General features: G+C 39.4%; 1 protein-coding gene and 1 long non-coding RNA gene across 2 annotated transcripts in view; both read left to right on the top strand.

Annotated features, from left to right (window-relative positions):
- Positions 1 to 14,841, top strand: part of LOC136442159 (perlucin-like protein) — a 51,675-nt gene that overhangs the window by 21,125 nt on the left and 15,709 nt on the right. The gene's annotated exons all lie outside the window — the stretch shown is intronic.
- Positions 9,645 to 14,714, top strand: LOC136441855 (uncharacterized). The gene is made up of 6 exons (XR_010756937.1): positions 9,645 to 11,578; positions 11,875 to 11,926; positions 12,078 to 12,108; positions 12,514 to 12,581; positions 12,830 to 12,929; positions 13,449 to 14,714. It is a non-coding gene; the product is annotated as an uncharacterized lncRNA (long non-coding RNA).

Below are 14,841 nucleotides of genomic sequence, written 5' to 3'. Positions count from 1 at the left end.
AGTCTAATTCTGATTGTACAACGATAAGCGAATACAAGATGTGGACGGGAAAAATGACATCTGGTGTGATGTCGCTTGAAAAATGGCGACGCGGTTGCAGCTAGCGGTTTTAGGGATAGGCAACGACGAGCAAGATGGAGAACTTCTCAAGGTGGATGGAGCTCAAGAGGATCAATCATAAAAGATGAGTGCATTTTATATATTCTAGAGGTATGCAAGGAAATAGAAACACATCAGGTGGTATTATTTCTTGAGGACTTAATATGTGCATTGTTGTGAGACATTTTGTCGATTTCTCTATGTAGAAAGCGTAACTCGTACAATATGGTTGGTAATTGGACAACCGGAAGAGAAGGTGCTAGTTTAGACACTACACGGGACCCAGTGTTGCCATGTTGTTTATCTATAGGGGTCTGACGGTAAAATCTTGCACGTTTCTGTGCAAGGTTCAGCGATATCGTTGAGTAGAAATCTGTTGTAGAGGACAGTACACACGGGAAAGATTGTGGTGGATTTTGTGATAGAAGTTTGACACAGTATCTAACTGTGCATTTGTGCTCAGGTTGTATCCAAGCGGACTTTAGCTGACATAAATATATGTTACATTGTGACCGTCGTTGGGAAAAGTTTCAGAGCGGTTTGGAGATAGTTTGTGTGAGTAATGTTCAGCCATATCGTAAAGTAGAAATCCTATTTGTCTGCCCGAAGAGAACGTGTTAGTTTTTACACTTCCCGGAGTCAAGTGCTAGCAAGTTGTTTTTCTTTCGTGTAGCGAAATATGAGGGGAGAGGGATATCTAAGTGGATATGTGGACTGTTGTAGAGGACAGTACACACGGGAAAGATTGTGGTGGATTTTGTGATAAAAGTTTGACATAGTATCTAACTGTGCATTTGTGCTCGGGTTGTATCCAGGCGGACTCTAGCTGACATAAATATACGTTATTTTTTGTCCGTCGTTGGGAAAGGTTTCAGAGCGGTTTGGAGATAGTTTGTGTGAGTAATGTTCAGCCATATCGTAAAGTAGAAATCCTATTTGTCTGCCCGAAGAAAACGTGTTAGTTTTTACACTACCCGGAGTCAAGTGCTAGCAAGTTGTTTTTCTTTCGTGTAGCGAAATGTGAGGGGAGAGGGATATCTAAGTGGATATGTGGACTATTGTAGAGGACAGTACACACGGGAAAGATTGTGGTGGATTTTGTGATAGAAGTTTGACACAGTATCTAACTGTGCATTTGTGCTCGGGTTGTATCCAGGCGGACTCTAGCTGACATAAATATACGTTACTTTTTGTCCGTCGTTGGGAAAGGTTTCAGAGCGGTTTGGAGATAGTTTGTGTGAGTAATGTTCAGCCATATCGTAAAGTAGAAATCCTATTTGTCTGCCCGAAGAAAACGTGTTAGTTTTTACACTACCCGGAGTCAAGTGCTAGCAAGTTGTTTTTCTTTCGTGTAGCGAAATGTGAGGGGAGAGGGATATCTAAGTGGATATGTGGACTGTTGTAGAGGACAGTACACGGGAAAGATTGTGGTGGATTTTGTGATAGAAGTTTGACACAGTATCTAACTGTGCATTTGTGCTCAGGTTGTATCCAAGCGGACTCTAGCTGACATAAATATACGTTACATTGTGACCGTCGTTGGGAAAAGTTTCAGAGCGGTTTGGAGATAGTTTGTGTGAGTAATGTTCAGCCATATCGTAAAGTAGAAATCCTATTTGTCTGCCCGAAGAAAACGTGTTAGTTTTTACACTTCCCGGAGTCAAGTGCTAGCAAGTTGTTTTTCTTTCGTGTAGCGAAATATGAGGGGAGAGGGATATCTAAGTGGATATGTGGACTGTTGTAGAGGACAGTACACACGGGAAAGATTGTGGTGGATTTTGTGATAGAAGTTTGACACAGTATCTAACTGTGCATTTGTGCTCGGGTTGTATCCAGGCGGACTCTAGCTGACATAAATATACGTTACTTTTTGTCCGTCGTTGGGAAAGGTTTCAGAGCGGTTTGGAGATAGTTTGTGTGAGAAATGTTCAGCCATATCGTAAAGTAGAAATCCTATTTGTCTGCCCGAGGAAAACGTGTTAGTTTTTACACTACCCGGAGTCAAGTGCTAGCAAGTTGTTTTTCTTTCGTGTAGCGAAATGTGAGGGGAGAGGGATATCTAAGTGGAAATGTGGACTGTTGTAGAGGACAGTACACGGGAAAGATTGTGGTGGATTTTCTGATAGAAGTTTGACACAGTATCTAACTGTGCATTTGTGCTCAGGTTGTATCCAAGCGGACTTTAGCTGACATAAATATACGTTACATTGTGACCGTCGTTGGGAAAAGTTTCAGAGCGGTTTGGAGATAGTTTGTGTGAGTAATGTTCAGCCATATCGTAAAGTAGAAATCCTATTTGTCTGCCCGAAGAAAACGTGTTAGTTTTTACACTTCCCGGAGTCAAGTGCTAGCAAGTTGTTTTTCTTTCGTGTAGCGAAATATGAGGGGAGAGGGTAGGGATGCGTACCGGTTATAAAGGTCCGGTTATTACCTGAAAAAACGTTTCGGTTCAGGTCCAAAAAACCGAAACCCAGTTTTTCGGTTTTTTCGGTACTGGACCGGTAAAAAAATCTAGCACTCACATTATATCTTTTTCATTCTAGACCATCTTAAACCTTCCGTAAATCGCGAAATTTGCGCTCGAAAAAGACGAAAACATTGCCATTCATGGCGGTCATATTATCTGCATGCTGAGGTACAACAAGCAATCTTTCCCGAAAACGATCTTTTCTCCGTGAAAATATCCCAGCACCACCACAAGACAATGTATCAGGTCATGAAATATGTTGTGATTAGTAAAGAATATTCCTATCGCGGTAGATACACCGTTAGATTGTGCAAAACACGATCAAAAGTGGCGTTCTCGGCACCAATCGAGGCGCTAGGCGCCATATTTGTTTTGAATTAGCTGCTCTCGCGAGATTTGATATACCCCGGTAGGTTACATGGAAGGTCAGCTGATCTAGACAGCGAGACTTCGCGAGACTTCATGACCTTTCACCCACAACCGCGGGAACTGAAGGGAGAAGACATGACGAACTGTTTTCGTTGACGCTTGGGCATATAAAGATGTCATCCCGCAGCATAAAACGGAAAGGGCAAAATCTGTCCGGGGCAGGAGAAGCTGGCTATTATTTTTCTGCCACAAATTGGATAAAGATGGCTTGATCGCGGCAATCAGGGATATGTTTCTGCAGTGGGACTCCCAAAAGGACTGTGATATCCTGTGATATCAGCGGTGCGGAACTTGCTGCTAATGAACTTCTAATGAATACCAGGTGCCTTGATCAGATGAAGGGCATGCCAGAATGTCAAAAGGCCGAGTTCAGAGAGAAATTCAAGTACAAATGTATATATTTTTTCAATTTTTTTTTTTTTGCATGTTATTTTTTTTAATGTGATTTGTGTTGGACTCCAACTTGACAAAGTCTAATCTCATTTATTGGTTTCCTTTAAAAAGTGATTTTGCTCTGGAAAATATTTTTCCTTTCATAGTCTTGATCAGTCCTTATTTCGTTCATTTTTAAGAACTTTAATAATTCTACCTTATTCTGATAGAAGAAAGCAACAGACTTAGCATTATACTCTCAGGTTAGTGTACAATAACATGATATCAGTCTTGGTCTATGACAAACAGCATACACTGGTATAAAAGTACATGTATGTGTATCACAGTGCAATGTAAGAACACTCCAAGTACTAGTAAATAGAAGTTTGGCAATTAGTCAGATATGCCATGGGTTCAGGTCGGACCTAATAGGTCCGGACCTGAACCTAAACTTTTAGGTTCAGGTCCGGACCTGAACCTGAAAATGGATTTAGGTCCGCATCCCTAGGAGAGGGATATCTAAGTGGATATGTGGACTGTTGTAGAGGACAGTACACGGGATAGATTGTGGTGGATTTTGTGATAGAAGTTTGACACAGTATCTAACTGTGCATTTGTGCTCAGGTTGTATCCAAGCGGACTTTAGCTGACATAAATATACGTTACATTGTGACCGTCGTTGGGAAAAGTTTCAGAGCGGTTTGGAGATAGTTTGTGTGAGTAATGTTCAGCCATATCGTAAAGTAGAAATCCTATTTGTCTGCCCGAAGAAAACGTGTTAGTTTTTACACTTCCCGGAGTCAAGTGCTAGCAAGTTGTTTTTCTTTCGTGTAGCGAAATATGAGGGGAGAGGGATATCTAAGTGGATATGTGGACTGTTGTAGAGGACAGTACACACGGGAAAGATTGTGGTGGATTTTGTGATAGAAGTTTGACATAGTATCTAACTGTGCATTTGTGCTCGGGTTGTATCCAGGCGGACTCTAGCTGACATAAATATACGTTACTTTTTGTCCGTCGTTGGGAAAGGTTTCAGAGCGGTTTGGAGATAGTTTGTGTGAGTAATGTTCAGCCATATCGTAAAGTAGAAATCCTATTTGTCTGCCCGAAGAAAACGTGTTAGTTTTTACACTACCCGGAGTCAAGTGCTAGCAAGTTGTTTTTCTTTCGTGTAGCGAAATGTGAGGGGAGAGGGATGTCTAAGTGGATATGTGGACTGTTGTAGAGGACAGTACACACGGGAAAGATTGTGGTGGATTTTGTGATAGAAGTTTGACACAGTATCTAACTGTGCATTTGTGCTCGGGTTGTATCCAGGCGGACTCTAGCTGACATAAATATACGTTACTTTTTGTCCGTCGTTGGGAAAGGTTTCAGAGCGGTTTGGAGATAGTTTGTGTGAGTAATGTTCAGCCATATCGTAAAGTAGAAATCCTATTTGTCTGCCCGAAGAAAACGTGTTAGTTTTTACACTACCCGGAGTCAAGTGCTAGCAAGTTGTTTTTCTTTCGTGTAGCGAAATGTGAGGGGAGAGGGATATCTAAGTGGATATGTGGACTGTTGTAGAGGACAGTACACACGGGAAAGATTGTGGTGGATTTTGTGATAGAAGTTTGACACAGTATCTAACTGTGCATTTGTGCTCGGGTTGTATCCAGGCGGACTCTAGCTGACATAAATATACGTTACTTTTTGTCCGTCGTCGGGAAAGGTTTCAGAGCGGTTTGGAGATAGTTTGTGTGAGTAATGTTCAGCCATATCGTAAAGTAGAAATCCTATTTGTCTGCCCGAAGAAAACGTGTTAGTTTTTACACTTCCCGGAGTCAAGTGCTAGCAAGTTGTTTTTCTTTCGTGTAGCGAAATGTGAGGGGAGAGGGATATCTAAGTGGATATGTGGACTGTTGTAGAGGACAGTACACGGGAAAGATTGTGGTGGATTTTGTGATAGAAGTTTGACACAGTATCTAACTGTGCATTTGTGCTCGGGTTGTATCCAAGCGGACTTTAGCTGACATAAATATACGTTACATTGTGACCGTCGTTGGGAAAAGTTTCAGAGCGGTTTGGAGATAGTTTGTGTGAGTAATGTTCAGCCATATCGTAAAGTAGAAATCCTATTTGTCTGCCCGAAGATAACGTGTTAGTTTTTACACTTCCCGGAGTCAAGTGCTAGCAAGTTGTTTTTCTTTCGTGTAGCGAAATGTGAGGGGAGAGGGATATCTAAGTGGATATGTGGACTGTTGTAGAGGACAGTACACACGGGAAAGATTGTGGTGGATTTTGTGATAGAAGTTTGACACAGTATCTAACTGTGCATTTGTGCTCGGGTTGTATCCAGGCGGACTCTAGCTGACATAAATATACGTTACTTTTTGTCCGTCGTTGGGAAAGGTTTCAGAGCGGTTTGGAGATAGTTTGTTCGAGTAATGTTCAGCCATATCGTAAAGTAGAAATCCTATTTGTCTGCCCGAAGAAAACGTGTTAGTTTTTACACTTCCCGGAGTCAAGTGCTAGCAACTTGTTTTTCTTTCGTGTAGCGAAATATGAGGGGAGAGGGATATCTAAGTGGATATGTGGACTGTTGTAGAGGACAGTACACGGGAAAGATTGTGGTGGATTTTGTGATAGAAGTTTGACACAGTATCTAACTGTGCATTTGTGCTCAGGTTGTATCCAAGCGGACTTTAGCTGACATAAATATACGTTACATTGTGACCGTCGTTGGGAAAAGTTTCAGAGCGGTTTGGAGATAGTTTGTGTGAGTAATGTTCAGCCATATCGTAAAGTAGAAATCCTATTTGTCTGCCCGAAGAAAACGTGTTAGTTTTTACACTACCCGGAGTCAAGTGCTAGCAAGTTGTTTTTCTTTCGTGTAGCGAAATATGAGGGGAGAGGGATATCTAAGTGCATATGTGGACTGTTGTAGAGGACAGTACACACGGGAAAGATTGTGGTGGATTTTGTGATAGAAGTTTGACACAGAATCTAACAATGAATTTGTGCAAATCATTGAAAAAGGTTAAAGCATGGTTCGAAGTTACAATGTTTGAGATATGTTCAGCAATATTGTGTAGTAGAAGTCCTACTGGTTGACGGAACGAGAACGTTGAACTTTTGACACCACAAGCGGCCATGTGCTTGACAACACAAGCGGCCATGTAATTTTAAGTTGTCATGTTTCTTTTAGGGAAATCGTGAGCGAAAAGGGAATTGTAGTTCAATATGTCCACTGTGGTATTGTGTAGTAGAAATCTTACTGGGCGACCGCTAGAGAACGTTGTATTTGTAAAACCACAAGCGGTCAAGTGCTGGCATGTTGTCAAGTTACTTTTAGGGAATTCGTGACGAGAGGTAAAGGAAATATAGTTTTATTGGTAGCGCATATTACCTAACATTCACATACATAAGTTTGACACAGAATCTGACGGTAGAATCGTGCACGGGTAGAAAGTAGTAAAACATGTAGTTGACTTAAACATACGTAAGTTTAACATGGGAATGGAGACGGTTTGTAGTTATTCTTATAAACGTATCATATTATACAATGTACCAAGGAACTAACTCATATTGCTACTGACCTGCATAAGGTGCTTTGCCCACAAGTATCTCTCCCCTGATGCTGTTCTTCATTTTCAAGCGAATGATATCTCTGTGTCAACTTTCTCTTTATATATACACGTCCAAAGTGCCTATTTGCATATCACTATTTGATCGTCAAATGGGTTGCTCCTTGAGGAGGTAAATTATCTAAATGGGATGGTTCATCTGGATTTGAATTATCATTAATGAACGTTTAGTGAGGGACTGCTAATGCTGTCTAAATAATGCGTTATAGCAGTATACATTCTGTGTCAGGCACTCAATTTATCATAATAGTTATGTATCTCCATTTTGTATCACACTTAATATATTAAGTTATAATTCTTTGATGGGAAATTATAAAAGAGCATACGGTTTACGTCTATATTAGGAAAGCTAATGACCACGTGGGCTATCACATATATAATGATATGCAATACAGAATGCTGACGTCGCCCAGTTGCATACAGGGCATGGTTAGGGTAATCAGGGACACAGGACAGCTATGGTCGAAAGAGTTATGTGCTTCACTGGGCAGGTGGGGGTGTCATCAAAGAGTTTGCTGACACTGCAAATATGTACATGAAGATACTTCATGATGACAATCGTTAATTTCTCTTTCTTGACATATCAGAGAACTTTCCCACCATTAGGGCTCCAATGTTTTTCCCTTGAGATGACAAAAGGTACTTTTTCTTCTGGTTCTTTGACGTTATTAGGTCAATCGGGGCTTCACCGCTCTCTCTAATTAAGTTACAGTAACAAGATCTGCTTGCAGGTGTGGAGAACGGACATGGTCTATTACACAAAATAAGCTATATCTGTCAGGTTTTACTTATAATCTGTTCATTTTCCTTTTCTTAAATACGTCGAAAGTTATACGTATGGTTCTAAAATTAGTATAACGGAGTTGCCGCTTAGCATAGCTATCTAATTGCAGGATAGAAAATGGATAGAAATGTTTTCTCGAACCAATGTCAATTTGGAAATATGTGACAAATAGCCATGACTAACTGGAGACAGAACTGAGACTGAAAAGTAAACAACAGATATCTTGTCTTATTTCTTTTTTGACTTATATTAATGGATTTATCTAATGAAGTCTGTGGTGGAGTTAAGAGATTCCCATTTAAGCTAAAATGGCCACCGCAGCAGGTAATTTTTTTTGTTCCTTTTTATTATGACACTTATGTTTGTGATTAGTCATTTGGTGTTTACGGCTTGGCATTTAAAGGCTACTTTATACTCGTAAAAAAACAAGCAAAGACGGTATCCAAAATAAGGTCTTTCTTACATTGGTCATAACTACTAATGATAAATTTGCATTGCTGGAGTTGATGGTAGAAATTTTATTTGTCGTAACAATGTAAACAGGCCTAACTAAGTTGGTCACAAAGCTTTTTTTTTATTGATAGTGTTGACCTCATACCTGTTGTGCAGTGTGCACCTGTTATTTAGTCTTCTTCTTTGTGGCTCGGTTGGCGGTGTGCTAGCAAGTTGTTTATCTTTCCTGTAGCGAGATTGTGGGAGAAGAGGAAAATCTAGTTAGATATGTAGTAGAAAACAGAGGACGGAAAAGATTATGATGGATTTTGAGATAGAAGTTTGACACAGTATCTAACGGTGCATTTGTGCTCGGGTTGTACCCAAGCGGACTTTAGCTGACATAAATATACGTAACTTTGTGTCTGTCGTTGGGAGCCAAGTGCTAGCAAGTTGTTTTTCTTCGTGTAGCGAAATATGAGGGGAGAGGGATATCTAAGTGGATATGTGGACTGTTGTAGAGGACAGTACACGGGAAAGATTGTGGTGGATTTTGTGATAGAAGTTTGACACAGTATCTAACTGTGCATTTGTGCTCAGGTTGTATCCAAGCGGACTTTAGCTGACATAAATATACGTTACATTGTGACCGTCGTTGGGAAAAGTTTCAGAGCGGTTTGGAGATAGTTTGTGTGAGTAATGTTCAGCCATATCGTAAAGAAGAAATCCTATTTGTCTGTGTGAGTAATGTTCAGCCATATCGGAAAGTAGAAATCCTATTTGTCTGCCCGAAGAAAACGTGTTAGTTTTTACACTACCCGGAGTCAAGTGCTAGCAAGTTGTTTTTCTTTCGTGTAGCGAAATGTGAGGGGAGAGGGATATCTAAGTGGATATGTGGACTGTTGTAGATCAGAGGACAGTACACGGGAAAGATTGTGGTGGATTTTGTGATAGAAGTTTGACATAGTATCTAACTGTGTATTTGTGCTCGGGTTGTATCCAGGCGGACTCTAGCTGACTTAAATATACGTTACTTTTTGTCCGTCGTTGGGAAAGGTTTCAGAGCGGTTTGGAGATAGTTTGTGTGAGTAATGTTCAGCCATATCGTAAAGTAGAAATCCTATTTGTCTGCCCGAAGAAAACGTGTTAGTTTTTACACTACCCAGAGTCAAGTGCTAGCAAGTTGTTTTTCTTTCGTGTAGCGAAATGTGAGGGGAGAGGGATATCTAAGTGGATATGTGGACTGTTGTAGAGGACAGTACACACGGGAAAGATTGTGGTGGATTTTGTGATAGAAGTTTGACACAGTATCTAACTGTGCATTTGTGCTCGGGTTGTATACAGGCGGACTCTAGCTGACATAAATATACGTTACTTTTTGTCCGTCGTTGGGAAAGGTTTCAGAGCGGTTTGGAGATAGTTTGTGTGAGTAATGTTCAGCCATATCGTAAAGTAGAAATCCTATTTGTCTGCCCGAAGAAAACGTGTTAGTTTTTACACTACCCGGAGTCTAGTGCTAGCAAGTTGTTTTTCTTTCGTGTAGCGAAATGTGAGGGGAGAGGGATATCTAAGTGATATGTGGACTGTTGTAGAGGACAGTACACGGGAAAGATTGTGGTGGATTTTGTGATAGAAGTTTGACACAGTATCTAACTGTGCATTTGTGCTCAGGTTGTATCCAAGCGGACTCTAGCTGACATAAATATACGTTACATTGTGACCGTCGTTGGGAAAAGTTTCAGAGCGGTTTGGAGATAGTTTGTGTGAGTAATGTTCAGCCATATCGTAAAGTAGAAATCCTATTTGTCTGCCCGAAGAAAACGTGTTAGTTTTTACACTTCCCGGAGTCAAGTGCTAGCAAGTTGTTTTTCTTTCGTGTAGCGAAATATGAGGGGAGAGGGATATCTAAGTGGATATGTGGACTGCTGTAGAGGACAGTACACACGGGAAAGATTGTGGTGGATTTTGTGATAGAAGTTTGACACAGTATCTAACTGTGCATTTGTGCTCGGGTTGTATCCAGGCGGACTCTAGCTGACATAAATATACGTTACTTTTTGTCCGTCGTTGGGAAAGGTTTCAGAGCGGTTTGGAGATAGTTTGTGTGAGTAATGTTCAGCCATATCGTAAACTAGAAATCCTATTTGTCTGCCCGAAGAAAACGTGTTAGTTTTTACACTACCCGGAGTCAAGTGCTAGCAAGTTGTTTTTCTTTCTTGTAGCGAAATGTGAGGGGAGAGGGATATCTAAGTGGATATGTAGACTGTTGTAGAGGACAGTACACGGGAAAGATTGTGGTGGATTTTGTGATAGAAGTTTGACACAGTATCTAACTGTGCATTTGTGCTCAGGTTGTATCCAAGCGGACTTTAGCTGACATAAATATACGTTACATTGTGACCGTCGTTGGGAAAAGTTTCAGAGCGGTTTGGAGATAGTTTGTGTGAGTAATGTTCAGCCATATCGGAAAGTAGAAATCCTATTTGTCTGCCCGAAGAAAACGTGTTAGTTTTTACACTACCCGGAGTCAAGTGCTAGCAAGTTGTTTTTCTTTCGTGTAGCGAAATGTGAGGGGAGAGGGATATCTAAGTGGATATGTGGACTGTTGTAGATCAGAGGACAGTACACGGGAAAGATTGTGGTGGATTTTTTGATAGAAGTCTGACACAGTATCTAACTGTGCATTTGTGCTCAGGTTGTATCCAAGCGGACTTTAGATGACATAAATATACGTTACATTGTGACCGTCGTTGGGAAAAGTTTCAGAGCGGTTTGGAGGTAGTTTGTGTGAGTAATGTTCAGCCATATCGTAAAGTAGAAATCTTATTTGCCTGATCGAAGAAAACGTGTTAGTTTTTACACTACCCGGGGCCAAGTGCTAGCATGTTGTTATCGTTCCTGTAGCGAAATTGTGAGAGGGGCGCGAAATCTATATTGTTATGTGTGCGGTGGTAGAATACAGTACACGGAAATGATTAGGTGGAAATGGTAATAGAAGTTTGACACAGAATCTAACGGTGAATTTGTGCACGTCGTTGGAAAAGGTTAAAGCATGGTTCGAAGATCCTTTGTGTGAGATATGTTCAGCAATATGGTGTAGTAGAAATGCTACTGGTTGACCTAAGGAGAACGTTGAAATTGTGACACCACAAGCGCACTTGTGCTTGCAAGTTGTCATGTTTCTTCTAGGGAAATTGTGAGAGAAAAGGAAAATGCAGTTTGATATGTCCACTGTGGTATTGGGTACTTAAAATCTTACTGGTCGACCGCAAGAGAACGTTGTATAGTAAAACATTTGGCAGACATAAACGTACCAAACTTTGACACAGTATCTTTTCAATTTTTCAGAGACCACTGCAGCTGATGAGTGTAAGTATTAGAATTTCTGTATAGACGACTTTAATTTTCAACGGAACCATAAAGTGTGCGTGGATATTTAAGAGTTATTGAATGTTAAGATATGCTTAATTATTGCAACTAGTATAGGTGTTGGCAAGATATTTTCTACACATTTAGACGTAAGTCAACAACTTTATGCGTTGCATATAACGTGTCTATTGTTTAAGATCTTGCCTACAATTTATGATGTTAACACTATGTCAATATCATCCAAATAGAATTTCGCTCCCAATAGGTTAATGCTAATATCATTTATTTCCTTATAGACATTCAGGACATAGTAACTGGCCTGGAGAACAACGACATACCTCTTGCTCTGTAAGTCAAATATCCACATCCATTTGGTAATGATTTTGTGTTAAGGTAAATGAGTTATATCATAGATACATTACTATACATGTAACTTAAAACAATGACGTTGTATATTCCCGACTAATTTATATATATATGATGTCTGCAACTTCTACAGGACAAGCCAGCAACCTGACCCTCTGTTAGACGTAAGGCTACATCTCAAAATCTCAAAGAATTAACTTTCAACATTGTATCTTATAACTAACTAGTAACTAACAACCATGTCTACTTATTATAACATATATATTTCTGTTACAACAATTGTACAAGGTACACAGTATTGAATCTCTATGTTCAGTATAATAGACTATCTACCAGGTACACTGACTTAAGTCACAACTTTGTATCTTATTAGAACTAACTAGTAAAGATGTTAACACAATTACTTCCTCTATAAACATATGTAAATATTTCTTTTATAACAATTGTACTAGATACACAGCATGGTATCTCCTTCTTCTTAATTACAGTATGATATGGATAATCTACTAGATACAATAATATCCACAATGCTGTGTAAAAGTAACTTATAACTTTTCTGTTTTTGATAGGCGGTTATAGACATAGCAGTGGAGCTTGAAGAAGAATTCTGTGCTGCAAACAGGCTACATGACACATTGTAAGCTTTTAAAATTATGTGATAAACTAATATAGGTACACACTTCTAATACGAACAAAGACCACCTTTACCATAACTGCTAACTATATCGACGTCTAACCTATAAGCAATTGTAAACTACAATAACATATTACAAAAATATAATAAACGTTTGCAGTATTTCAATGATATTTACTGTCTCTGATACAAATCACTAATGACTTAAATATGTTGACTTACAATGTAACAACATTGACATATCCACCCAGGTGTGCTATCTGTCTAGAGGAGACAGAAGGAAGCAAGAAAACAAGAACGCTACATTGCAAACATGTTTATCACAAGACATGTATCAGGAAATGGCTGAAGGTAGGTTACATATACTTGCACATACCAAGAAGGATTTATAACCTCCTTGAATAAAATTTACAGTTTCCTGTATGCGTCCAAAAGGCGTATTGAATAAGCTTTTCATCTAAACATCGTTGCGGGTTCAAAACTACTAATATACCCGATGTTGGGCCTTAGGAATGGAACTTTACACAACTATCCTCACTCCACTCATGTGTGAATGAATACCTAGCATCGTTTAGGGACGTCCGATCCTCACCGGGGGCCCCTGAAATTGCGGGTACCTTTTCGAATTGAGGTCGCCTATTGCCAAAATGACAGCCTCCAGACCAATACAATATACAGCCACAAAGAGGTATCAAGTAGGCTTCGGACAATTTTCAAAATAGTTCTAAAGTAAAGTAAGCTACAAACTATTGTCATATATACTATAAATAATTCACGTAGGTATACTATCCAATTGTCTAGTACTATTGATGTGTATATATGTCAGGTGTAGTAATAAGAATTTAACACATATCTGTTCATTCTTTTCAGAAAAACTCGACATGTCCTACTTGTAGAGCACACATTACTTCTTAAAGATCCGCATTATGTATATTTAGATTGTACAGACAAGTATGTATATAGTTACCTTCGCCGAGAAGGTTATGCAGAGGGTAGCGATTGTTTGTCTGTTTGCTTGTTTGTCTGTTTGTAGTGGCACAGAATAACTCAAGAACGCCTTGATGGATTGTCTTGGTATTTGGTATGTTGGTAGGTTTTGATGAGACCTAAAAACGATTAGATTTTGGGCCCCCTAGCGGCTTCTTACGGTACTGCAGCGGAACTTCCTGGTTTGATATCTCGTGTTCTGGACATGCTATGAAACTTATTTTTGAGTGGTAGATAGATCTTTGGACCGAGAGTAAGTGGTGTGGGTTTGGGCCCCCTAGCGGCTTTTTTGGAACTGCAGGAGCAGGTTTTGCGTCTGACTTTGAAAGGGAATAACTCAAGAAGGGCTTGATGGATGGTAATGATTTTTGGTAGGTAGATAGCTTGAGTGATGATGAACATGATTAGACACCTCTTATGCAAATCAGAATCTAATTTGCATAATTAATGAGGAAAGTTTATACATCCGCTAAATTCCATGATAGGACTCTGAAACATGTGACATATGTAACTGAGGAAGAGAGAAATATTAATTGATATGAACTATGCAAATGAAGACTTCATTTGCATAATTAATGAGGAAATACTATAACAAGATGGGCTTGATGGATGGTCATTATTTTTGGTATGTAGATAGCTTGTGTGATGCTTAGTATGATTGGACAAAAATTATGCAAATCAGATTCTAATTTGCATGATTAATGAGGCAACTTTAAAAATCCACTTTGTTCCATGATATGACTGTTCAAATTGTAACTGAGGAAGAGAGAAATGTTTATAGATAGAAAATATGCTAATGTGGGCTAATTTGCATACTTAATGAGTAACTTCTCTAAATCCACACTGGCAAATGACGGCAATTTCATACATTCAATCCTTTTTTTTTGCATCGGGACGTTATGTGAATGTAAAAATCGTTGAATCAAATTATGCTTATAAGGGCCTCATTTGCATAATCAATGAAAAATATCAGCATAATCTTCGTTGTTGAGCTCATAATTTGTTAAGCTCATACTTTGGACATGTTATATTTTAAGACAATCAACTGGTATGATTTATAATTGATGAGAAACACTCCTAATGCATCAGTCATAAAGGTTAAAATCATTTGGCGAAGGTATGAGGTCGTGGAACTCTAGTTCATTATGTTTTCAAACAACCCCGACATGTTTTATTCGTAGGGCACACATTTGTTGTTAGTTCCTCAAAGTAGCGTTCCGTATTCTGTATATTGAAGCTATACAGCAACTATGTATAAATTTCTTCATGTTCTTAA

The sequence above is a fragment of the Branchiostoma lanceolatum genome, chromosome 9, assembly GCF_035083965.1.
Source record: "Branchiostoma lanceolatum isolate klBraLanc5 chromosome 9, klBraLanc5.hap2, whole genome shotgun sequence".
In the NCBI taxonomy this organism is placed as follows: Eukaryota; Metazoa; Chordata; class Leptocardii; order Amphioxiformes; family Branchiostomatidae; genus Branchiostoma; species Branchiostoma lanceolatum.
The sequence above is the reverse complement of the archived record's forward strand: the minus strand, read 5'-3'. Positions and strand labels throughout refer to the sequence as shown.